We start from the raw sequence: 8,145 nt of genomic DNA, 5'->3' as shown, positions 1-8,145 counted from the left end.
TTTATATACCTCATATTCAAAATTATCTCACACTTGAACCGCCATTAACCACAATTTAAGAATGATGAACTTCAGGGATAGAGAACTTAAACAACTTGCCCATTATTTTTGAAAATAAGTTCCAACTACTGTTTCTACTGTTCACCATCTTAGGGTTATCATTGCTATGATGAAATACTATGACCAAAATCGAGTTAAAGAGCAAATTATTTATTTGGCTTACACTTCCATATCACAGTATATCATTGAATAAAATCAGGGCAGAAACTCAAACAGGGCAGGAACTCAGAGACAGGAGCTGATGCAGAGGCCATGAAAGAATACTGCTTACTGGTTTGCTCCCATGACTTGCTCACCCTAATTTCTTAATGAACCCATCCCAGGAGTGTCTCCATCCACAGTGGGATGACCACCTATATACACACTGTCAGTCACCAATTAAGAAAATGTTCTGCAGGCTTACTGAGAATCACCCAGTTTTATGGAGGCATTTTCTCAATTGAGGCTCCTCCACTCTGATGAATGGTTTATGTCAAGTTGACATACAACTAGCCCGAGTATGGTTCTTAGAATTCTTCCTGCAACTTCTTTTGTTGGGACATTTTACTATGGAAATGGACACAAATCCTTTATCTTCTTCTCAACCTAATAAAACTCTTCCTCCATTGAAGTTGCAGCTCAGATGCTATCATCAGAGTCTTTATGAGGGATTTCCCTACAGTCACCAAGACACCAGGTCACTCCTGCCACTGCAGTTACACTGCCCGTGTTATCTCATTAGATTCTGGGTGTGACACAGGATCTGAGCTTCATGTTTAACAAATAAGCATCACAGAATAGTCTGGGGAGCATGCATGTGAGGATGTGTATTTTGGAAATAGAAAGACAAGATAAAGAAGTATGAGAAGGTCATTTTCTTGTTTTTCCAAGTAATTTTGGTATATAAATAGCATTTTATGCCTATTAGGACATGTACGGGCACCGAGTACTCATCGGGGATGGCATATGGTAGAACAGCTGCCCACTGGAAGGGAATATGTGCTTATAATTATTATATGATAAGTTACACGAAGATTGTTATTATTATTATTATTATTATTATTATTATTATTATTATTATTACAACATGATGTATCCTAAGGGCTAGGATGTAGAGGAAGAGGAACACTCCTCCATTGCTGGTGGTACTGCAAACTGGTAAAACCAATTTGGAAATCAGTCTGGTGGTTCTTGAGAAAATTGGAAATAGTTCTACCTGAATACCCACCTATATCACTTCTGGGCTCAACAGTGTAAACATTATAGCAAATAGCAAAGCAAACAATACCAAAGGAAGTATTTGGATTTGACTTTTCATTGTGTAGCAATCATTTTGTTTAAAATGCTAGAAAAGATTTCAGAGTCATGTAATATAAAGGATTATGCAAGGACCTCAATTTTTAAAAATAGAACTCAAGAATGCATAATTTAAATTTTATTGATTTTCAACTCTACATTAATACAAATACTTTTAAAGTTGCAAATAAAAAATTAAGATATATTACAGATTAAATATGTCTGCTTTTTTCCTAAGAGAATGTTAAATTATCAAAAGAGATAACTTTAGTATCTTACTTCTTAACTGACCATAATCTACAAGTACTGAAAAGACAATACATAGGGCATATCTCATACTGTATTATCACTCTGTTACTTCATTTTGTTTCTAAGAATTCAGAATGGAGAGATGGCTCTAGGGTAAGAAGGGTTCTTCTTGAGGTCCTAAGTTCTGTTTCTAGCATCCACATGGGATAACTCACAACTGCCTTAAACTTCAGTTCAAAAACAGCCACTCTCTCTTCTAACCTCCAGTGGCCAGCATCCTCAATCAAGTCACACACACACACACACACACACACACACACACACACACATACACACACAACAATAAAATATTTTTAAAAGAGGCCAAAAGCAAAGTGAGAGGAAGATGTTAGCAGGAACTTTGTTTTGAAGCAACCAAAATTCAGTGTGATGGATCTTGGCTTCACAAAAAGTAAAAAGCTAATTGTGTTCTTCATGATGCTGTGCTAATCTATGCTCTCAGTAGAATCAGTGAATGCGAAGACTGCCTGCTCTTTTTCAGTTATCTCTTCCTTTCCATCTTTCCAACCTCTCCTCCTGCCCTCATTACTTCCACACACAGCCCTTTCTTTTCTCCCTTGTAGGTAGAGGAAATCAGTTGCCTTCAATTTTATTGATAAACTTCCACTTTCATATCCTTAATCCTTAATCACATCATGTAAAATACTAATTTCATCAAAATAACGGAACATTGTGCAGAATAATCATGTTGAAGCAATTTTGGCAGTTTTATGAGTGAAAATGAGCTCACATAATCTTAGGAATAGAATATAGGCAGTTACACTGGTGAGCCCAGGAATACCAATCATGAGCTAAGAATTCACAATTCATGAAAAATTGCTATGGTTATCATACTAGTCAGATCTTTTTTTCCTAGAGGAACAGATCTCATTACGCAAGGCTAGATCTCTCAGCTGGTCTTCAGTACACACTAGAATGCTGAAAAATGTTTTCCAATGCCAGTGAAGAAATAGGCTTGCCAAAGAGATTAAAAGCAATCAGACAAAGAAAGCAAGTTTCCTTCTTTCATATTCTTTATATAGACTTCCAGCAGAGGTGTGACCCAGATAAAAGGTAGATCTTACGAGATCAAAAAAAAAAAAAATCTAGATTGAAGGAGAATCAGTTTCCCACCTTAAAAGATACAGATTAAACATGAGTCTTCCCAATTCAAATGATTCAATTAAAAACAAACAAACAAAACAAAACAAAACAAAAAGCAAAAACAAAAAACCACTTCACAGGTTTAGCTAGACATTTGGGTTTTACTTAATTCCAGATGGCATCAAGTTGACAAGCAGGAGAAGCCAGTACAACTTCACCTCTTGTCAACTTGACACACATATTTTCTTATGTCTTGCTTAATTTTCAAATGAAAATAATAATCAGGTCCTAATTATGACAAACTTATCCCACATACAAACATATTATTATACAAACATATTATATACTTAACCAGGCCACACTTATGCCTAACATGCTATAACTATCCCTCATTCAACAACAAACACATTATATATTTTAGAAAAGGGAATAATGTTCCTTGAGAGATATTATCTTGGTATCTCAAACTTGAATATTTTAACCTCGGATACTCTCTTTATTGAAGTTACTAAGCACCTTAGAAAGTCTTGGATTTTTTTTCCTGGAGGAGTCACCCATACCATCATTACTAAAGAGTCTCATAGAAGCAGGGGGAGGGAGGATGGGATAGGGGGTTTCTGGGAGGGAGGAAAACCAGGAAAGGGGATAACATTAGAAATGTAAATAAAGAAAATATCCAATAAAAATGCAAACAAACAAACAAAAACCCTGTTACTCTAGAGAATTCTGGCTAATACAGATTTTTGTACCAGATGTGGTTCTAAAGCAACAGAAATATAAGGATGGGATTTTTAAGTAGCTGCAATAAGTTTTTCAACTTGCCAACACTTACATTAACTGAAACCTCTAGAGATGCTAAAATCCCTTCTAGAATCTCATATAGTACTGAAAGCCCACGGTGCAAACTATCTTCAAACTTAAGGAAAAAAATGGGTTTGATTATCTTGATTTGCCAAATGTGAAAGTCAAAGGATTTGGTGACTCTGTGTATAATACTTTTAACAATTTGTGAAAAAAATTAAAAAAAAATTGATGATGAGGTTGGTTGTTCCTACCATCTTGGATAAATTGACAAAGGAAGAGAATGATCTCCATGATAAAAAAGTAACCAACTCCTAGCATCTCAGGATATGGCGACGAAAAGCAATAAACTCAGTGAGAAAATTGACTGGCTCCAGATACACATAAACAATCTAACAGGTCCACGTGTGCCCAGGAAGAGAATTTCCTCTCCAGCAGTTGTGGGAAAACAAGCTGAAGCACTCATTACAAGATTATCTAAATTACAATGAAAATTACTCAAGTCCCAGTCTCAGAGTGTGTGAGTGGAAAGGACATTAATGGGTAAAGGATGGAATCCTGTAACTTGGGCAGAGGAGGTGTGAGAGAACACTTCTGAAGCTGAGAACTTCGAATCCTCAGATTCTCAAGAGTTTATCTCACTTGAGGAAGTAGTCACTCAACTCTCAGCAGAAGATGTACTTCACACTCCAAAATCTGAAACATTGCCCTTTCCACCTTTGACTGGTGAAATTAATCTCCCTTGTATGCTAACCTAGCAATGACTCTCTGTGAAGGAGATGCCCAGCAAGACAATGCTTATGTATCTCAGGACCTCTAGACCTATACGACTAAGTAGGTTCCTAGAGGAGACATAGAAAGAGTAGTCCATGATGAGGTTCAATGCACTATAATGAACTTAATGAGTCTGGTAATTCATGTCAGCAGAAATCTGGAAATAAGACTGGGGATGGATTTTAAGGGTATGGGATAATGGTGGAAAGAACGTAAAACTGGATCAAGCTCTGTTTACTGATATAGACCAACTGAATGGAAATTCTAAGTTTAACATGAAATCTCACACGGATGTTTTTTTCTTTCTTTCTTTTTTCTTGAGTGCATATAATTGTGTTCTTTTGTTTTTTGTTTTTTATCGTTTTTATTATATATTTTCTTCATTTACATTTCAAATGTGATCCCAAAAGTCCCCTATACCCACCCCCCCCCCTGTTCCCCAACCCACCCACTCCTGCTTCCTGGCCCTGGCATTCCCCTGTACTGGGGAATAGAACCTTCACAAGATCGAGGGCCTCTCCTCCCATTGATGGCCAACTAGGCTATCTTCTGCTACATATTCAACTAGAGACACAAACTCTGGGGGATACTGGTTAGTTCTTATTGTTGTTCCTCCTATAGGGTTGCAGACCCCTTCAGCTCCTTGGGTACTTTCTCTAGCTCCTTCATTGGGGGGCCTGTGTTCCATCCAATAGATGACTGTAAGCATCCACTTCTGTATTTGCAAGGCACTGGCATAGCCTCCAGAAAATCAAATAACCCTATTTTAAAAATGGGGTACAGAGCAAAACAAAGAATTTTCAACTAAGGAATACCGAATAGCTGAGAAGCACCTGAAAAAAAAAATGTTCAACATCCTTAATCATCAGGGAAATGTGTTTTTTGTTTTTGTTTTGTTTTGGTTTTTAAGAGTGTTAAAGGGGGTTGTTGTTGTTGTTGTTGTTTTGGTTTATTTATTTATTGATTTATTTATTTTGATAGGCAGAAGCATTTACCAAAAGATGACCTACTGAAAAGGAATTGGAGATGCCTGATATCCCTGGGTATGAAGAGATTTAAGGCTCAGAGAAACTGTAATGCTTAAGTGACTGTGCTGTGTGAGGCCTAATCTTTCACAATGGGAAGGCCCAGAAGACTTACTCCTTCACTAATCCTGCCAGATGCTGGAAGATTCTACAAAGTGGTGATGTGGCACGAAGCACATTTGAAGAGGTTTGTTGTTGCCCCTTTCCTTATGCCAGACCTTAGGGTTGGAGACGCTACTGCTCAGTTGGATGAATGAATTTAAATAGGTTTATTGAGCTTTAAGTTAGCAGGGGCCAGGTGGCAGCACTTGTTAAAGGCAAGGTGATCATCGTTATGGTAATGTGCAGGACTCAAAAGCAATGTCCATAATGGTCTAATTTGTAATGGACAGCAGAGACAAAGTAATATTTATCATGGCGTAACTTGTGCTAATCGATCACGAAGTTTCCAGGCATGAACTAGGTACGAAGCCTGCTGCATTTTTGTTTGAAAGGATACGGTGGATCTTGGTGAAAGGGAATCTCAGCCTGTGAACCAACCTCTGAACTGGAGCTAGTTTACAGACCCAGTACCCCTTAAACAGAGGGGTGACCAGGTGCCCCTGAGGGAAGACCTGATAAAATACCTAAGCGTTTTACTGTTAGTTTTTCCTCGGTCCTTCCCTGGAAGGACTTACAGCCTTTTTACAAGGGTAACTATACACTGGGGGAAGGAAATAATCAGACTTTCTGGGGGTCTATTGTCTGCCAGCTCTGAATGGATGTTTATTTCTGGCACCCCAAGCGACACTGTGACCCTCCAGTTAAAGTAGGGTCTTGTGGAGGTCAGGTGATTGATGGAGTTCTGGCTGAAGTCTGAATCAGTTAAGTCCACTGGGTCCCCAAACTCATCCCACGGCCATTTCCACAGACCCAGAGTGCATAATTGGGATAGACATATTTAGAAGCTGGTATAATTCTCACCAACTGATTTGTGGAATCAGGGCAATTGTGGTTGGCAAAGCTAACTGGAAGCCTTTAGAGCTCCTCCGCCAAAGAAAATAGTGAAACAAAAACACTTTCACTTCTGCCCGAGAGGCACTGCAGCTGTGGCTGCTGTGTCACATGTGCGTCAGTAGATGGCAGAGAGGAGAGAGGCTGAGTCTATGCTCAGTGTTCTGACCTATGAACATCTGAAGTATTACTAGCCTAATAGTCCCTAAAAAAGGAAACCTGAGACAACCACCAGTCTGGCACCAGGGGCCTCAGATAGGGAGCTACCCTGAGATGACCCCAAGTCATCCTGGGGCAACAGGCTCCCCGGACGGGGAGACTAAAAGAATCCTGCCTTTGGACTGTGCCCTTTGGAGGAGGTAAGCCTTAAACAGACAACCCTTACAAAAGGTCACTTGGCTGTCAGGGTGAGAAGTGAGCCTTAAATGGCCACCAGACTGGCGCTGTGTGTCCTGGACGAGGAACTGGACTGGATTGAACACCACTCTGGCACCTCACAAGCCTGGTGTGGCAGGGGCAGGGGAAGGGCAGTGAGGATTGCCAAATATGACCCCTGCCTAGCACTGTAACGCATGAGCAGGGCATAGCACTCCTGAGACCACACCTGAGGTGATCCCAGACAGAGACTCTGGGTGCCACTAAGAGGAGGAAGTGGTGGAGAAATGAAAAAGGAACGGAGAGGAGCGGCACGGTAAAGAGAGGCAGAACTGGAGACTCAAGGGTAGTAATGAACAGCCTGATGTGAGTAGCAGGTGAGTGCCATCTTGTAATGGCGTTTGTGGCTTCCCACACATGATGGGATCCTGGCCTGTGCTGCTACCAGGGGCCGCATCTGAGTTCCTAGCCCTGAAGTAACAGGGGGCTGTTACCACCAAAGGTCAGGCGGACATCCCTAGTCTGGTTGCCACGTGGGGAAATGTTGATGTCTGAGGACTGTGTAGAACTGGCCCCACCTGGGCTTGATGGGAGAGCCGGCCCTAGAGGCATGAGAGTAGGAGAGCTGATATCACCCCCAGCCAGCTGCAGTACTGGGGAGGGCAGTGCTTGCACATTGAGGGAGTTGCAAGTGAGCCAGCCCCCAAGGTATGAGTATGCGAGCATTGCCCTTAACAGGAGATGGCTCTCCTCTCCTCTCTAATCCCTCTCCACCTATAGCAGACAGAAGAGCTGGCCCGGGATCGCGAGAGTGGGAGAACTGGCCGTGTCTTTCACTGGCTGCAACACATCAGAGAGTGGGCCCTGAATCTCATTTAGGCAGCAGGGTAGAGCTGGCCCTGGTTATGGCGGTTGTGGGTGAACTGGGCACGAGAACCTGAGAGTGGGAGAACGGTAGGTTGACAAGTTCAGATATGGATCAGGCCCAGATCCAGGGCTTTAAATTGGACCATCCCATAGATGACCTTCAGGAGTGCAGGAAAAGGCCACTCCCATAGATCTAAAACTACAGAATCTCCATGACACAGGGCAACAACAGGATATCTAAGAAGAGTCCCAGTGAGGTCCAGTATTGATAGAGTGGCAGAAGCCAGAAACCTAACACCAGACCTAATAATACGAGAGTCATTGCAATGAACATCTGCAAGCAAAGTAATATTGACAAAAGTGAGTACCGTGGGACACACTGTGACACAGCTTCCACAATGAGATTGTTTTTCTCTGTTAAGGGCAGAAGTTCCAAGGGTAGAGGGTGGGTCCAAGGAGAGGAGAGATGAGAGGGATCGGGGTGCATGATGTAAAATTCATGAAAAACAAATACATTGTTTTAAAAAGTAACAGTATCACACCCCCGAATGAATTGAAGGCATAAGTGTCACCATAAAGGATT

General features: G+C 41.1%; 1 non-coding gene across 1 annotated transcript; it reads left to right on the top strand.

The window, feature by feature from the left end:
* The first annotated feature begins 6,392 nt into the window (after positions 1-6,392).
* Gm22267 lies at positions 6,393-6,523 on the top strand. The gene has a single exon (XR_003956601.1). It is a non-coding gene; the product is annotated as a small nucleolar RNA SNORA17 (small nucleolar RNA).
* The last annotated feature ends 1,622 nt before the right edge of the window (positions 6,524-8,145 follow it).

Source organism: Mus musculus, chromosome 6, assembly GCF_000001635.26.
Source record: "Mus musculus strain C57BL/6J chromosome 6, GRCm38.p6 C57BL/6J".
NCBI classification, from domain to species: domain Eukaryota; kingdom Metazoa; phylum Chordata; class Mammalia; order Rodentia; family Muridae; genus Mus; species Mus musculus.
Note: the sequence above shows the minus strand (reverse complement) of the source record. Positions and strands in the feature narration are given on the sequence as shown.